Source organism: Microtus ochrogaster, unplaced genomic scaffold, assembly GCF_000317375.1.
Source record: "Microtus ochrogaster isolate Prairie Vole_2 unplaced genomic scaffold, MicOch1.0 UNK76, whole genome shotgun sequence".
NCBI classification, from domain to species: domain Eukaryota; kingdom Metazoa; phylum Chordata; class Mammalia; order Rodentia; family Cricetidae; genus Microtus; species Microtus ochrogaster.
In genome coordinates this window covers 614,835-633,152 of record NW_004949174.1, presented here as the reverse complement: position 1 = coordinate 633,152, position 18,318 = coordinate 614,835, and the positions used below count along the sequence as shown (strand labels likewise).

General features: G+C 41.5%; 1 protein-coding gene across 1 annotated transcript in view; it reads left to right on the top strand.

Moving 5' to 3' along the window:
- Positions 1-18,318, top strand: part of LOC102002634 (protein kinase C-binding protein NELL1) — a gene marked incomplete at its 3' end in the record, with an annotated part of 791,170 nt that overhangs the window by 178,295 nt on the left and 594,557 nt on the right. The window lies entirely within an intron of this gene.

Here is an 18,318-nt window from a genome sequence, read left to right as displayed (position 1 = left end):
AAGTTCTCTCATTCTGTCTATTGTTTGTTGTCTCAACAAGTAAATTGTCACCCACTTACTGCTCAGCGCCATGCCTGCCACTATGTTACCTATCATGGACTCTACTGCCATTTGGAAGTGTGAGCCCTAAATTAGATGCTCTAAGTCACCTTGGTCATGGTGTCTCTTGGCAGCACTAGAAAAGTAACTAAGACAATTATAATGTTACACATACATGCATAAATTACAGCTATATAACATGCTGAGTCAGTTTGGTGTTAAACTTGCATGTGTATAATTTCAGCAATGTCTGCTTGGCATCTGATAACCAATTAGAGGACTTCACTCCTGGGAAAGTAATTCTCCATCTCTCAGCAATTGTCAGTTGCCCAGAGTTCTTGGTCAGTAATGGGGTCCCTTGGGATTTCTTCCTTCCACATTTACATGTTTATTGGTGTTGTCATTGTTTGGGGCTTGTTAGGATGCCATATTGTTCAGAAATCATGGGTCCAGCTTCTCCATCATGTCTAGGAGACAGTTACTCATAGTGGCTTCCTGATCCTCTAGTTCTTACAGTCTTTCCACCCCCTCTTCTGTGTTGTCCTCTGTGCTTTAGACGCAGGCAATATTTCTGGGTGTGTGTATACACATGGACATGGTGATAACAATTGAACACTTACAGAATACATATGGTTTTAATTCACTCAGTGGCATAATGACTCTTAAAAAGTCAGTGTTTTGAAAGTAGACAGAGAGCTGAGTGGTTTACCTAATGGCTTACTTGTGTTGCCTGCCCCTTGGATAAACCACCCAGCTCTCTGTCCTGGTAGACCTGGGCATTCCAGAACATAAAGGACTCTTTGGGTGTATCTCATTAACTCTCAACTCTCAGAGATTTAAAGAACTGTGGTGTTTGAATGAGAAGGGCCCTTAGACATTCACGTGATTGAGAACTTGATTCCCAGTTGGTGGAACTGTTTGGGAAGGACCAGGAGGTGTGGTCTTGTTGGAGGAAGTTTGTTACTGGGGGCTGGCTTTTAGCCAGCACCATTCGGATCTACCTTTCTTGGCTGGCTTCCTGTTCATGGACTGAGATGTGAGCATTCAGCCGCTGATCTAACTGCCTGCCACAGCACCTTCACCCACCATTGTAGACTCTAAGCCTTCAGAATTGTAAGCACAATTAAACTCTTCCTTTTTTATAAGTTGCCTTTGTCTGTTTTTTAAAAACATAACAATAGAAAAGATTGGGTCCATCATCAGCACACCTGTTGACTGAATCTGGGATAAGGATCTATTTATAAAGTGAAATGTCAGCCTCTTTGAGTTTGGCTTTCTTGCCTATGAAGACGATATAGTAACTGCTTTGTTGTTTTTGTGAAAACATAAAGGCACCAGGCTAAAATGAACTGAAAAAGTAATACCATGAAATTTTAAAATATTCTTGTTCTATAAAGAATGACAGACTTTTGCCTCTGGCAATAGGACAGGCTTGATATTTTAAAAGTCCTCCCAGTTTGAAATACCTATAAATGCTTGATAAAATACAGGTGAAATCTTTTAAAATTCATCATTGTACTTACAAGAAGAAAACTTGTAGGGACTAAATATATGGAGGAGAGAAAAGAAACAGGAGAGTCTATTCCAGACCGGAAAGATAACACCTTGGTTTTCGCCTTTAAAAGTTAAGATGTAATTCACACATAGTGCAAGTCACGTCTCTAAATGGATAGCTTTGTGAGCTTGAGGGATTTTAGTTCATGTCTGAAGCTGATGTGAAGATAAAGAATTGTCCCATCATCTCCAGCTTACTCCTCCTGTCCTTCTTCACCCTGACCACTTGTCTCTTCTGACTCTTTAGCTTTGCTTTTCTAGCATGTTCCATAAATGAAATCAGTTGTGCATGTAGACGTTTGTGTAACTATGCACATTGGAATTCATCCAGGTGGTTTACTTCTCTCTAGTGTTGAGCCATGTTCCAGTTTTTCCAGTATGATTGACTACAGCATGTAAGCTTACTTTTTGATAAATATGACTGAGCAATTTAGGAGAAGAAAAGATTTATTTGGCTTCCGCTCTATGTCATCGTCCATCATTGAGAGAAGTCAGGGCAGAAACTCAAGCAGGAACTAGACTAGAGCCAGAAACTGCAGAGGCACGCTGCTTGCTGGTTTTCTCTCAGGCTCATGCTTAGGTAGCTTTATTATATAGACCATGACTACCTGTGAGGGAAAGGTGTGGCCCACAGTGCACTGGACCTCCCAAGTCCACTGTCACTTAACCATCAAGAGCATCTCCTACAGACACGCCCACAGGTCAGTCTCTTCTGGGTGACCCCTCGATTGGGACTCCCCTCTCAGGTGACTCTAGGATGTGTCAAATCAACCATAAAAGCTAACAAACTTACCGGGCGGTGGTGGCGCACGCCTTTAATCCCAGCACTCGGGAGGCAGAGGCAGGCGGATCTTTGTGAGTTTGAGGCCAGCATGGTCTACAAGAGCTAGCTCAAGGACAGGAACCAAAAGCTACAGAGAAACCCTGTCTCAAAAATCAAAAGAAAGAAAGAAAGAAAGAAAGAAAGGAAGAAAGAAAGAAAGAAAGAAAGAAAGAAAGAAAGAAAGGTAACAAACACATGCATGCTTGTTACACCATTTCTCAACAGATGGACAACCGTTTTTTTTTTTCAGTTTTCAGCATTGTAAAGGCACTGTCTTTTTGCAGATAAATGTTTGTGTGAGTAAAAGGATTTGCTCACTTATGTAAATATGTAGGTGTGAGATCACCCCGTCAGAAGTCAATGTTCAAGTTCACAGGAAATGGCCAAATTTTTTTACAAACTGTGTGAGCCATGGCATATCCCTGCTGCCAGTGTGTGAAAACTCTAGCTGGAACGCCGCGTTCCAGCAGTCTGCAAAGTGAGAGACCTGTCTCAGGTCCCAAGCATGCTGGAGAGTTGGATGGAGGCTTCTGAACGAAAGCTGAGGCTCAGAGGAGGGGAGGCAGAGGGAGTCAATCACTCAGCAAAGCCGGATGGTCCAGAACCCAGGCTGCTTCCCGTTTAACCCCAGCCCTATCACCATGTGGGCATTACCCTAGGCTTAATGCATCTTTTAGTATCAAAAAACAATCTTCAGGTGGACCGTGGCTGGTACCTTGCCATTCCTGACGTGTAATGCGATTAACTTTGGGGAAGTCGCTCTCAGACGGCCTTCTTGAAGTACCCCACTTGAAGGGATAAGTCACAAACAATCCCACACCAGTTTGGGATTATGATTAATAAAATGGTTATTTATTTAAAAGGAAAAACTTACAGATCACCATCCCAGACACAGCCCTCTGAGTGATCAGGAAAGGAGTCAAGTAGCCAGAAGTGGAGCCGGAAGCAAGAGAGCAAGCACATGGCTACCGCTTTTTAAAACAAAAGAGACCACGCCCAAGTGTGCTGGTATCTTAAAGACTATTGGCTGAAGGAGCAAAAGTAGCTCCGGCAGCACCCACAGACTAATTGTTGAAAGTATGGGTTTATGAATCATTATGGGTGACAATGAAAAAAAAAAAAAAGAAATACTGTTCAGTTAGTCCTTCAAGGACTACAGAAATGAAATTAACAAATAAATTTTCAGTTCCTAGTTTTGACACACATAGAGAAGAAGAGCATTAAAGAATATGTGCTAACCAGAGATGATACGTTTGACTGGGAGGAGCTGAACTGAAAACCCTTCTAGAAATGGAGACTCTAGTCCTTGGGGGAGATAAGGCTGCTGAGACACAGGAGGGGAGAGCACCCTCAAAAGGCACGTATTGCTAAGGTCATTCCCCTGATAGCTCTGCAGAGGTAAGGAAGGAAAGAAGAAGTTAGAATGCAGAAAAGAAAGATCAATATAAATTTTATATTCCTGCTTAATGTGTGTTCACAGATACGTATACATGTTTGGTGCCTCCTATATGTTCAAATAGATGTCTTATACATACATTTATATAAACACACATTACATACTTATTTGCATATCTGTGTGATAAATTTAGGAATACAGAATGTTTAATTAATTTCCAAATTATATTTGGAGAATTTAAGTGAGAAAACTATTACAGGAGCTATTATAAATACGCTTGTTCAGGTTTTTCTGTATTGTCAAAACATGTTGAGTGTTGTTCCTGGATGTAAAATGAATTCACACTGTGTTACCTGTCACAGCTCACCAAGTCACTTAGAATATTTAGAGGTCTAAAGAATAATTTTACCTAACTCCCAGGTCCTGTAGCATTTCTGATTTTGACTGGCTCTGCTTGTGCCTGCTGGGTTCCCTGGAGTGCCTGTGGCCAGCTCGCTCCTCATCAGGTGCTAAGGTTGAGCCAAGATGCCCTCCAGTCTCCTCCCTTTGGCATCTCACTCTCCAGAGGCAGAGTTCAGACATGGTAGCCTTAGGATTCTGAGCATCAGGAGAAGGCGAGAACCAACATTTGTGCTTGCAAAGGTTCCTTTAATTGATTGTTCATTGTCCAAAGAAAGGCATGTGGTAGAATCGGGAGTCCAGGGCTAAGGAAGTAGAGTTGCTCTCTCAAAGGGCTGCTTTGCAAACCTCGAATGCAAAGGACTCTTTGGGAGAGTTTAATAATATATTACACAAAGAAGGTATTAAAAGTAGCCAACAGAAAAGATAAAATTTTAAAGCAAAAGACTGGCTTAGATCGAATAGATAGTTTTTAAATAGCAAAAGCCAAAAGGTAGAAAGGAAATATTTTCAAATTTTGGGGAGAAAATAAATGTTCAAACAGACACAGCTCAATGTGTAGCTGAGGATGTTGAAAGATAAAAACATCTGGAGACAAAGAAAACTCTTAGCTTATGACCAACGGGTTCTCATTTTTAAAAAAAATCTCTGAAAAAAGCACACACCATTAAGTAGATGAAGAGTCGGTAAAGATGAGCTGGAGAGATGGCACACAGGTTAAGGGTACTTGTTGTTTGCAGCACCCATTTTGGGGAAACTCACAACCACATGTAACCCCAGGTCCAAGTGGCATCCTCCTCTGGGCTCTGTAGGCATCTTTCCTCATGTGTATATACCCACACATCAATACATACCCCCATCGCCACAATTTAAAACAATCTTAAAAAAGAATTGGTAAAGAAATATTGAGGACATACACAAACATAGATAATTATTATTTTATTAATTGTATTATCTAATTTTAGAAAACTAAGATTATAAATATCGCCAGTGTTACAGTAAGGATGATTTGACTTGAATCATAAAAATAATAGTGGGATTGACTAATTTTTGTATATGTTAAGTTTACATGTGAAAAATGTAAACCAAGGCCATAATGACAGAAATCATGTTTAATGCCAAATTTAAGTGTAAGAGAAAGAGAGGATTAAAGCAAACAAATCAGTGAGACAACCTCGCCATCCTTCTGGGTCTAGCGGCATGCCCCCGTAGCCCAAGCTACTTGGGAGGCTGAGACAAGACAATCACCTAAACCTATAAATTTGAGAACACTCTGAGTGGCAGAGGTGAAACCCAGCCCCCAAAAAACCTCCATTGGCCAAAAAAAAGGCAAGAGGAGAGGAATGTTTAATATAAGATAGCAGATAAAACACTTGCGTTCTCCATAGTCATGATTTAAAGTAATTGGCAGTCAGTGTCAACCGTCAAGCAACCACTGGTGAGCCTACCAGGCACCAGCGGAGAGTTCCAAACTCTGTGACACACAGAAAGTTCTGGTTGAAGTCAGTGGGTCTCAAAAGAAAAGACGTAAATGTGGGGGAGCTGTCAGGAGAGGTGACTGATGGGGAAGGGAGATGAGGGGGGCAGGTAGGGAGGAGGGTGATCAGAACACACTGTTAGCACGGGTGAAAATGTCATATGACAAACTTAATAAAATATTCTTTTTTGAAGAATGGAGAAAAGGTGCTTGTATACAGGGTTAGGCTAGTCTGCTCAAAGGGACTCCTAGCATTGAGGTCACGCTGCGTCTCCTTCATGCAGCAGCAGTCTGGCAGGAGAGTGGAGTTTCACAAAGGAAACCAGCCGAAAGGAGCTTGAGGAGACTGAGGAAGCGCTGGTGATGTCAATTTCAAAGCCAAGGTCACTACACAACAGTAAACAACTCTTCAGATGAACAGGATGAATGAGGGAAGGAACCTCCAAATGTTTGTGTCAGCGGAGGAGGGGAAGGATAGCCTTGGCGGGATGGGGTGCTTCATCATCTGAGGTTCCCAGGAGAAACAGCTAACTTCGACTCTTACTTTGCCCCTGTGTGAAACCAATTTCAACACAAAAGTCCAACCCAAACCTTAAGTGAAAGTTACCATGGAAGTATTACCACCTTGATGTGGAAAAGATCGTTCTAAAAAGAATACAGCGACCTTAAAGAAGTAGGTGGCTACAGTGGAATTCATTAAAATATTGAAGTGGATTTTTTTTTAAGTAAAAATATATTACTAGTGGTAAAAAAGGCATGTCATTACACAGTTGAAGCTGCTACTACCAGTTACATTCTGCAAAGACCTTTGATCCACACCATGTAGAAAAGCCATTCACATCAATGAAACATTGGTCCAATTAAAGAGTAGAAGAACATACTTGCAGGCACATCACAGAGGGGAGAAAAGGTGTCCATCTGATTAGTAATCAGGGTGAAAAAAACCCATATCTGGGTGCTACTGAATTCTGATCAAAAAGCTAATATTAACAAGACTGACATAAGCGGGTGTTTTGCTGAAATGTGGAGCAACTAGAACCTTCATTTGCTGTAGGCGTGAGTACAAAATGCCAGGGAGAGATGTTTGGCTATCTATCATCTATCTATCTATCTATCTATCTATCTATCTATCTATCTATCTATCTATCTATCTATCTATCCATCCATCTATCTACATATATATGCATATATGAATTAAGAAAATAGAAATATATCTGTTCTATGATCAAACAAGAACAATATTTCTTGTTATAAACCCATTACACACTCATGCATGCTCTTACACACATGCACACACATGCACAAAAAGTTTTTATGAAGATTTATTTCTATTTATTTTATGTTTATGAGTGTTTTGTCTGCCTATATGTATGTACATCATATAGATTCTGGGAATGGAACCCCAGTCCTCTTTAGAGTCTTCCTTCTAGTCTTACAAGTGTTTTTAAAAGCAATATCCATAATAGAAAACCGACAACAAAAATCCATTGGAAGTAAGAGATGCGTGACTTGCAGCATCACTAAGAATCATACTCTGTGCTGGAACTGACATTGTACAGTGGTCGTGTGGTTGAAACTCACAGGCTGTGAGTCCAACAACAGAGTGGGCAGAGTGTTCGCTGTTCTGTTAAAATGAAGCTCTGGAAGGAAGGGCGGACCCGATGGGTAGTGTTCACACCCAGGCTTTTGCTGGGAAGGGAGGAGCGGGAACTAGGAAGAAGAGCAGCGACCTGAGAAGTATCAGCCAGGCTTTGTTTGTTGAATTAGGCCGCAATTCCACAATGTGTTTAGGCTGTGTTAACACATCAGGGGTATTTTTTATGATTTACATGTTTTTCACATGCCTGTCATTCTTTAATGAAGGTACTTACTAAATGCATATACCTGTATGCATAATAGACAAGGAGAATGAAGAACTCTATCAACTGAGTGATTTTTAGCATATTTCAGTTAGCAATCTATAGGGGAAACAGGCAAAAAGTAAGCATACATTCTAAACAATACATGTGTCATATCTGTGTCACACTGTCTTCGAGTTCAATAACCAACACACGGCACAAGTAGCAAGTGATAGCTCTTTAAAAACTGATTCATGGGGACACAGACAACACCATAGATGACGAGTCTTCCTACACCTCATGGAGATGACTCCTGGATCATGTTCTATGATGAGAGTGGAATTTCATTATCACAGGAGCAAATATGGATGAAGTAACACACACTCCACCTTTATTCATGTAGGGATCTGGAAACCTTCTTAAGTGTCATTGTCTGTAGGGGTGTGGTGATGGGTGTCTTTAATCCCAGCTCTCAGGAGGCAGAAGCAGGCTGCCTCTGGGAGTTCAAGACCAGCCTGGTCTACAGAGCAAGTCTGAGGATAGCCAGAGCAACATAGAGAATCCCTGTCCAAACCAAACCAAACCAAACAAAACAAAACAAGAAAAGAAAAAAGAAAGAGAGAGAGAGAGAGAGAGAGAGAGAGAGAGAGAGAGAGAGAGAGAGAAATGGCAGTCTGGTTTAAGGAAAGAGAAGCATGCACTAGAAGGAAAGGAGAAAGGTGAGAAAGATTCATCCTCAGATGGAAAACACTTTTTATGAGATAAGTATACAGATTAGGAAGATGGACAGAAGCTATGAAGTTGGCACAAAGATAGTAAGAGGCATGAAATAATAAGCATATAGAGCAGAAATTAATGCAAAATCAGGCAAAGTAAAAATCCACCAGACTTGGTTTTTTTAAAAAAGATAAAGATAGCTGGGCGGTGGTGGCACACAATTTAATCCCAACATTTTGGAGGCAGAGGCAGGCAGATTTCTGTGAATTTAAGGACAGCCTGGTCTACAGAGCTAGTTCCAGGACAGGCACCAAAGCTACACAGAGAAACCCTGTCTTGAAAACAAACAAATAAACAAACAAAAAGATAAATATAGAGCAAGAATAAAATGGGGACACTGTAAAACCTTATAGACTGAGAGCACTTACTGTTCTTGCTGAGGGTTTGTGTTTTCCAGCACCCACATGGTGCCTCACAACTCCCTGGGACTCTCTTTCTAAGGATATGTCGCCCTCTTCTGGCCTCTGCAGGCAGTGCACACAGGTAGTGCACAAACAATGCAGACAAAGATTCATACACATAAATTGAAAATAAATAAATCTTAAAAAAAGAAAGAGAAAGTGAAAGAAAAGAATAGAAACAGTGGTTGAGAAAAACACACCAATAAGTAGTATTAAAGCTGAAATAATAATTACATATTAACTTTATAATAATAAAGTGGAAATTCAGAAAAAAAATTACCACTAAAAGCATGAATTGTCCCAGTGAACACAGGCAGTCCTATTATCATTAGAACACATGAGTGTATGACTCAAGATTTGTGGCCTTAGGTTTTGATGCCAGCAGATCAAACACAGCCTACTTGTGGAGCTCAGCTTGTAAGCAGGGTTGTGCCTGGCTGGGAACTCATGCCCTTTCATAGGATTCACCCAAGGAACTCACACCAGTTGCTGGGTTTTCTGACTCTCCTACAATGCTTCAGTTGGGATAACTCACCTTTCTTAGATCGCTCCCATTTTCTCGAAGGCTGGTCCAGGCTTTTATACCTGAGGGCTGAGTAGCATTTCAAGAGCTAAAGCCGAACTGTGCTGGGCCCTTTGAGACCCCGGCTTGAAACTTGTATGTTGCTTGTTTTGCAGTATCCTAAGTGGCTGCAAGTGCGTTTTTGTCTTGAGAGTATGATGAATAGATGCTGTCTTCGGTTGGAACTTCTATGAGGGGCAAAATTGTGGAGGATTTTTGTCGTCTACTGTGTCCACCAAGTAACCCCTCAGCTACGATGCACTATGGCATTCAGTTGTGGTTCATTCAGGGGATAATCCAGGTCTACGTCATCCCTTCTGGGGAACAGTGTACTCGAGTCTGCTTCCTAGCCGACTCGTGAGGATATGTAGTCTTGATTTTCCCAGCTGGGTTAAAACTGCTTTAAAAAGGACTGCACAAGATGGCTTACTTTTGAACAGATCATAATAAAAGGTCTAAAGTAAGTGCCTAGGTTAGAGAGAGAGAGAGGGAGAGAGGGGGGGGGGAGAGAGAGAGAGAGAGAGAGAGCACAAATTGGTTATTTCAACAACGCAAATTTGTTGTTAATATATTACTGTGCTAATGTAATCTTCTGTATTAAACCGACAGAAGGAGAAGAAGCGGGGTCATCTCAAGAGGCAGAGAAGGGAACAGTGCCCTGGTAAAATTCAATATTGACTCAGGGTGAAAGAGTCTTAGCAAACTAGCAGTGGAAGGAAGCTTCACTGGACTAATAGAGTATACAAAACAAACACACGTAAAATATCAGGCTTGCAGTTTAAACACGGAGTACTCACACCAAAGCCAGTTGCCTTGCGGCCCTTATCATCACTGCCTCCGTGTCGGCTCTGGACCAAGAGGCCACCAGCAAAGCAAGGCGGCTTTGGAAAGAGGTGGAGCCGATTCACATGGCTCAAAATTGTCCTCGTGAAAGAAGGGTTCTCAGCTGGTACTGCGACAAGTGAGTGCAGAAAGAGTGAGGGTGTAAATTCCAGGAACCAGCCAGTGGCTCTGCTGCAGCACAGGTGTGAAGTGTGGACCAATCAAAAAGATCATTCATAAGGCCCAAATCCCCAAATCCAATACAGTACAAATTCTAAGCAAATTTAACATTTTAATTTTAAAAGTCACCCTAAAGAGGACATCTGCGTCTCCCTGGCCTCCCAGGGCTAAGGAGTCATCACAGGGGAGGGGGCCAGAGGGGCAGATGACCAGAGTGCCATCATGCTTTCTGTTCTGGGTACAACAGAAGCAGCACACGTGAGCTCACAGTGGTGTGACAGCATGCACAAGGCTTGTGAGGGCTCCAGCCAGACAAGCCCTGGCAACAAGGCTGGGTGTGAGCCTGAAGCCCCGCCCCTGGCTGAGAGGCTATTAGCAGTTGCTTGATGCTCAGATGGGAGAGTCAATTTTCTTTAAAGGTGTGACCCCACACTAGTTCCCACACCCCCACCTACATCTACACCCACGTTCACACCCACACTCACACCCACACAAACACCCCCCCCACCTGTATTCACACCAATGCCTACTCCGACCTCACACTCACTCTCACACCCACATCTACATCCACGTCCACACCAACCCCTCACATCGACGCTCACACACCACACTCTCACTCACACCTAGGCTCCTAGCCATACCCACACCCACACAAACATCCGCATTCACACCAACCCCTCACACCGACCTCACACTCACACCCACCCTCCTACCAACCCCCACACCCACGCTCACACCCCCACCTACACACTGGAGTGTCACTCGTGCCCTGGTATGTCCCCTACATTCAGGAATTAAGTGCACAGCATAAATGGGACTCGACGTGTTTAACCAAGTGGTCATGGTACTGGCTGAATAGGGAAGGCGAGAATCGGGCCAGATCTCAGAGGTGTTGAGAAAGGGGTAAATATGATCAAAATATACTGTTCAGAATTCTCAAAGAGTTAAAATCTTTTTAAAAATCGCCAGAGAATATCCACATAGGAAAAAGTGGTATTCTATTATTGGAGAAGAAATCTTGACATAGTTAAAATGTCACAAATTTCCGCTGTGCTCTCTAGCTTCAGTGAACTCGCAATAATTCCACAATGGAATCGCATGTGTGTCTGTGATGGACTCTCTAAGCGATTCTAGAATCCTAGATGAAGACCAGAAGGAAAGAATAATGAAGACATTTTCTGAAGAAGTAGAAAGAAAGAATTTGTTCTTTCGGGTCTGAAAGCTTATTATGAAATTATTGCAAACCCATGGAGCATGTTCTCACTACGAGAGCAGACTGTAAACCAGCAGAAAGGAGGCCGGAAATGGCTGTGCTAGAAGATGTGGGTCACTTGGGAGGCTCCATGAATGACTGAAGTGCCATTTCTGACCAATGAGGAAAGGGGGCTTAGAAATAGCAATTATGGGTTTCAGTTATTTACAGATGTGTACATATGATACAGATGAATGATTGACACACAGCATCCGTTACCATATACTAATGTTCTGTGTTCAGTATCAGGGAATGCTTTAGGTATATTCCTGCATTTTGCACACAGAATCAACCGCAGTTATAATTGAATTCAATTCTTTATGATCTCAGGCTTGAAGAGTTATATTTAAAATATATTTTAATTTTTTAAAATTGAGAATACATTCTTCTCTCATATAATACATTCCAACCACACTTCCCCCTTCCCCCACTCCTCATGCCCCCTCTTCTCTCTTCCCCATATCCACTCCCCATTTGTTTCCCTCGAGAAAAGAGCAGATCTTCAAGAGATAACAACCATTGATATAGTGGTTGAACATATTTAGAATATTGGCTTTTTGGAGCCCATTCCTTATGAAGGGATACCTTGCTCAGTCATGATACAGGGAGAGGGACTTGGTCCTGCCTCAACTTGATATGCCAGACTTTGTTGACTCCCCATGGGAGGCCTTAACCTTTCTGAGGAGTGGCTACAGGGGGAGCAGAAGAAGAAGAGGGAGGGGAAACTGGTTGGTATGTAAAATGAAAAAAAAAAACCTTTTAAATAGAAAATTAAAAGAAATAATCCTAGCACTCAGGAGGTAGAGGCAGGTGAATATCTAAAAGTTCAAGACCAGCCTGGTCTACAGAGAGAGTTCTAGGTCAGGCTCCAAAGCCACACAGAGAAACCCTGTCTTGAAAAACAAAATAAAACAAAAAGCAAGCTAATGAATCCATGGAAAGGGAGACAGAAAGAGTGTAAGAAAACAAGGCCCTCTAAATCAACACGAGCGAAGCTCATGTGAACTCACTGCAGCCAGGGCAACATGCACAGGCCTGCATGGGTCTGCACCAGGTCCTTTGCATAGACTATGGATTCCATTTGTTCTTGTGGGATCCCTGAGTGAATGAACAAATGTGTTTCTGTTTCTTGGACTTTTCTCCTTCTGTTTGCTTTGTCTAATTTTAATGTGTTTGTTTCTGTTTTATTTTTTATTTTATTGTTTTCCATTAGAATCCAATTTTGTTTTCTAATGGGAGACAGAAAGGGAGTGGGTCTGTATGGGAGGGGAGATGGGGAGAAACTGAGAGGAGCAAAGGGAGGTAAAATTTTATATATATTATATCTTCACACAATATATAAATATCCTACAACATTTCTCCCTTTTTGTCTAAATAAAAAGGAAATGTTTAAACTCAAACATAGTAAAACTATATACAATAAGATCAATTATCAGTAAGAATTACATTTATAATGTCCAGTCTATCTATAGTTGGCAAATTCATAGAACATACTCTATTATCTATCCTATTTTGGTGAGTCAAAATTTTTGTACATAATTTACTTTCCATCATAGCTTGTATTATGACCCTAAAATTATCTTTTTAGACCTTAAAACATTTGCTTAGATAAACAATTTAAACTTTTATGTCTCTCAACCTTATACACTTTAACCCCTTTTGTGAGTTTTTTCCTGAATTCAGTAACATGGAAAATTGTAACTATAAGTATCTCATCTTTACCTCCATCAGAGACCTGAGAAGGATATAATATTACCTGAGGAAACAGGAAGTACAGAGCAAACAACTTCCAAAACTATAGAAATGACAGAAGCAGCTGGCTACCTGGACAGTCACTCAACTTGCCTCTGCAATGTTGTGGCATCCATCTTCAGCCTACATGCCTAGGATATCTGACAGACTATTCTGTGAAGCAGGGATTGTGAAGGAGTGTTCTACCTTGTCTTAGCAAAGTTGGGTAGTCTTGAGAAATATTTTCCAAGAAAAGAATAAATTTTAAAAATATAATCTCACTGAAGGAAACATTGAAGGTTCTACTTCTAGTATATAAAACTTAAAATTCCAGTAAATAAAATCTTGACTCTAGGCTCAAACAGCAAAAAAAAAAAAAAAAATCCATTAATGTCATACTATAAATCAATGAGGTTTGCAGAGTCATCAGGACTGAAATCAGAAGAAGAAGAGAGAGGACATTTTCCCAGAGGAGAAATGTGAAGAGCTGGTGATGTATTGGAGATACAAACTTAGACAGTGAATGTGATGACATTTCTTCGCCTATGAGGCTGCTAAAGGTGGGGGTGTGGGAATGGGAGTGATGAACCCATTGTGGGAACTTAGTTGATAGAGCCAAAAAGGAAAGTGATTTAGATATTTTTTTTGTGTGTGTGGTAATATGTACCTTATTATACAGGACTTTAGCTCTTCAATGTAATTATCAAAAAAGCTCTTGGTAATATACCAAGGGATAGATGTATAAGCATGGTCTGCAGAATGTGTGGGTTGTTATCATCTCAGAAAACCGAAAAACCACACAACTAATTGTCTATCAAAAGGAGTGTGTTTAAATGAAGTACAAGGAGATGATAAAGTCAGTGATGTGTTGAATGAAAAAGGATGTACCATAAGAAAATTACTGTATTAAATCTCTTCCGTATTTTAAAAGTGCAATGCAATCCAACATATTGCTTATTGATTCAGTTCCACATTAAGGGAATTGCACAGAATTGTAAGCATCAGCCATGGAATAGTTTGCTTCCTCAAAGGGAGGGATGGGGATCTCACTGATGATGCACACACAAGCCTGCAGCCATGACAATAGCACTGAGGCCAAGTGCACATGCTGTATTTTGTTTTCTGCTCTGTCATACATCTATATAATCACAATCTGACCATTTTAGAGGTAATGATCCAAATAATCCACATATTTTAGTATATGTGTGTTTGAATATCATCTCCCTAAGCTTCAAAGAACCAACAGACATATATGTAGGTGTCTCCATTTCCACCACCTTGTTTAATGCAGTGCTGATTCTTGTCTCATAGGGAGTGATTTCCTGGTAAAGTCAGACTTTTCTTTGGATTCTTGAATCAATAATGAAGGGCATTGACTGGTTCCCCCTCCTGGAAAACATAACCATCCCATAAAAATTCTTTAAAACTCAGATTCTGTGTACACCTAGATATACTTGTTGACAATTTAAGAAATTCCACTATAAAACATAACAATTGACTTGGATTTAATAGTTTTGAAGGCTAAAGCTTTAGGCCATTGATGTAGAGCTCTGTGTGTTGATTAGAGTTTTGCGAGATGTCAACAATTCACTTCTGATAATTGCTGGGATCGCTCCTTGAAATATAGGTAGGTAGAAGTCAGCAATATGGTGACATGGGCAGCTCCCTGGACATCACACATCTGGTTTGTATACATACATTCAGAGAGTCTTACTTAAAACAGGCAAACAAAAACAGGTTCTGGCTGGGCATAGTGGCATGCACCTTTAATCCTAGCACTTGGGAGGCAGAGGCATTTAGACGCCTATGAGTCTGAGGTCAGGCTGGTCTACATAGTGACACATTTTTTTCTCAAAACAAGCAAAACAAAACCCACCAGCACCAAAATAAACATTAGAATGCAAGCAGAAAGAAACAGAAGTAAATTTGATGAAACTTTGAAAACAAATATTTATAGTAACTCAGTACCCCAAGACAAAGACAACATAGACACGGTGGGGTTGCCCATGGATACTTTCCTGATTTTTCCCTCACACTTCTCTGGTCTTTAAAATGTCACTTCACTGAAAGTCTTGAAGATGTAACTTTGTGTTCCCAGTACTGGGAAGGAGTCCCCAGATTGTGGCGTTAGTAGAAGCCTTGCTCGTTAGTTATTTTTGTATCTATTCTAAATGTCAGGGACTCTGAGGGACTGACATTGGTCTCAGTCTCAATTATCTCAGAACTCTTCAGCATGAGAAAAGGGGCAGACAGTGACCAAAATACCAAGGTTAATAGCCTCTAGCTGTAGGGGGCAAGAGAGTAAAGCAAAGACACATACTAGGTCACCCATCCTAAACATGGAACTGAGGAGAGAGTTTCTTCCAGTAATTTAAAAGCTCCTACATATTTAGGATATGTAGAAACTCTCGTGTATGAATCAGGTTAAATGCATGGTCAGAAATGACCTGAAAATGTCCCTACCTTTTCCCTCAGACTAATCCTCAGGACCAGTGCAAGCTAACCTACCAAGACTTGGCCATTCTGGCATGTTCTCCCCAACTCCTTGCAACAATTAAAGATGTTCAAGGAAAAGTTTCTAACACAAGAAGAAGGCAGGAACTGCAGTGAGCTCATGTGACAAGGAAGACAGTCTTGGCAAGTTAATCCAATAAACTAGCAAAGAGACCAGCTCATTGTCTAGCACCCAGAAACAAGAAAGACCAGAAACCTCAGAAACACCCGGAGACTCTGCCATCCAGAGTCCCTGCTCTTCAGTGTTCACAGGCTCACAAATGTTCAAATGAAATTACAAGGCGGGAAATGAATGAGGGGAATATTGTTATTCAGTGAAGCAAAAATATCTCTGAGGAAGCTCAAGTTAAGCAAAAGTTTTTTTTTTGTTTTTTGTTATGAAGGTCTTAAATATGTTCCAGAGTTTAGGAACCCAGGAAACCAAGGAAGTGATGTACAAACAAAACAAGAATATTAATAGCAATATGAAGTATAAAAAATGAATCAGACATTCCAAAGCTAAAAAGACAATTAAAAATTTAAAAATTCACCAGAGTGATTCAATAACAGATTTGAGCAGGCTGGGGAAAGACTTACTGAGTTTGAAAATGAAATGATTAAAATTAACAAGTCTGGGAAGCTAGAAGAAAAATAAATGAAGAAAAATGAACCCAAGGGCCTGGGCTTACTAGGAAGTAGATGGGAGTACCCACTAGGGATCTCCGGACATAAAGGACAAGTCAGAATGGATGGGGGAAAAAAGCAGCTGAAATTGTCAAAGTTCCATGAGATGCGTGAACCGACCGAATCATCCCAGTTCAACTCCAAATAGGATAACCATAAAGATCCCCTCCACACATACACGCGAAGATTTTACTGAAAGACCGAAAGAGAACTGGGACAATAACTCAGCTGGTAAAGTGTTTTCTGTATAAGAATAAGACCCTGAGTTTAATCCCCAAACTTATGCACAAAAGCCAGATGTTTTAGAATGTTCTTGTTACCTCAGCCGGGGAAGCAGAGACAGGAGGGCCTCTGGGCCTGCTGGCTTCCAGACTGGTCTACTTGGTGAACTCCAGGCCAATGACAGGCTCTGTCTCAAAAGGCAAGGTGTGTAATTTCTGAGGAATGACACCCGAGGTTGACCTTTGACTTCTACACATACATGTATACACGTTACATGCGTCTATACACACGTACACCCACACATGGGCAAGCACATACATGGACACAAAGAAGAGACACTTGACAGGAGGAGCAACGTTATTGTCATCAAGAGCTGGCAGCTAGTTCCCCATTAGAAGGCATGGAGGCAGAGGCAGTAGGTCAGCCTGTGTAAAGGGAGGATAATACTCTAGCTTTACAGAAAGCACGATTCCAGGAAGCCACATGAAGATATCAAAGCCAAGGAAATTATGGAGCATTATTTCTTAATATAGATGTAGCACCCCTCACAACACAAAAGGAAACTGAACTCAGCAGCACATTCAAAGGCAGTGTACCGTGCCGTAGACCAAGACTGAATATGAAAAATCAGAATATGTAGAACTGAAGTTTAAAAAAAATACAAAAACAAGACAAAACAAACCAGCAAGCCATATCACCACCAAGGACACACTTGACAATATCCAATGCCTGTTTCTAGTTCTTAACAGTATAAGCAGTCCGCTGGGTTGGATCTTTGCTGGACCCAGCTTCCAATATCAAGTGGGTGGAGTAATCGTTCTCGTATTGGCCATCCTATATCCTTGTGTGCTGAAGGCTTTGGGGTTCAGCTGAGGGACTCAGAGTTTCTAGCTCTAGGCCTTGAAAATTAGAAGACTTAGAAGCCAAAGGCTCACAGCTCCAGGTGCTCCAGACAGAGGCACATTGTCCTGAGATCTGTCTGCCTATGGCCTGACACTTGGCAAATAGTGTGCCCCTTGACTTTGAGCAGCAGCTAACAAAAGTAGTTGGCATCAGCTAGCAATACGGCTTCTGTATCTTGGTTGTTAGCGCCCTGGCTCTCAACAGACACTAATATTACAGTTCTGAGCTTGGGCCGTTGGAACCCTCAGCCCTTAACCCACTAGAGCTCTTCTGGTAACCAGGGTTTGTAATCCCTGAAGTTTCAGCCCCTGCTTTGGCTTGTTGCAGCCTCTAATCTCCGGAAGCATCTCTGTCTTTTGCCTTCATGACACTTCTGCCATCCTTTTCTGCTTCTTGCATTTTCTGCCCCGTTCCTTGTCTTTGTCTCTTAAGCTGTCTTTTCATGGCCGCTGCTGTTGCATCACCTCGCTTGCTGCTCTACCCATCTGCTCTTCGTGCTACCAGCCCAGCCTGCTCTGCTCGCAATAAAGCTTGCATGTAGACAAAGAAAGCAGCTCACAGAATGCCTTCTATTGGCCTAATTCTGGAATCCCAGGAGGCAGCGCAGAATAAGCCTTACAAAAATAAAATAAATGAGAAGCTAAGGACAATGGCACGGGGTTTTGATCCTACTTAATGTGCTGGCTTTGCGGGGGCCTAGCCAGTTTGGATGTTCACCTTCCTAAATATAGACGGAGGGGGGAGGACCTAGGACTTACCACAGGG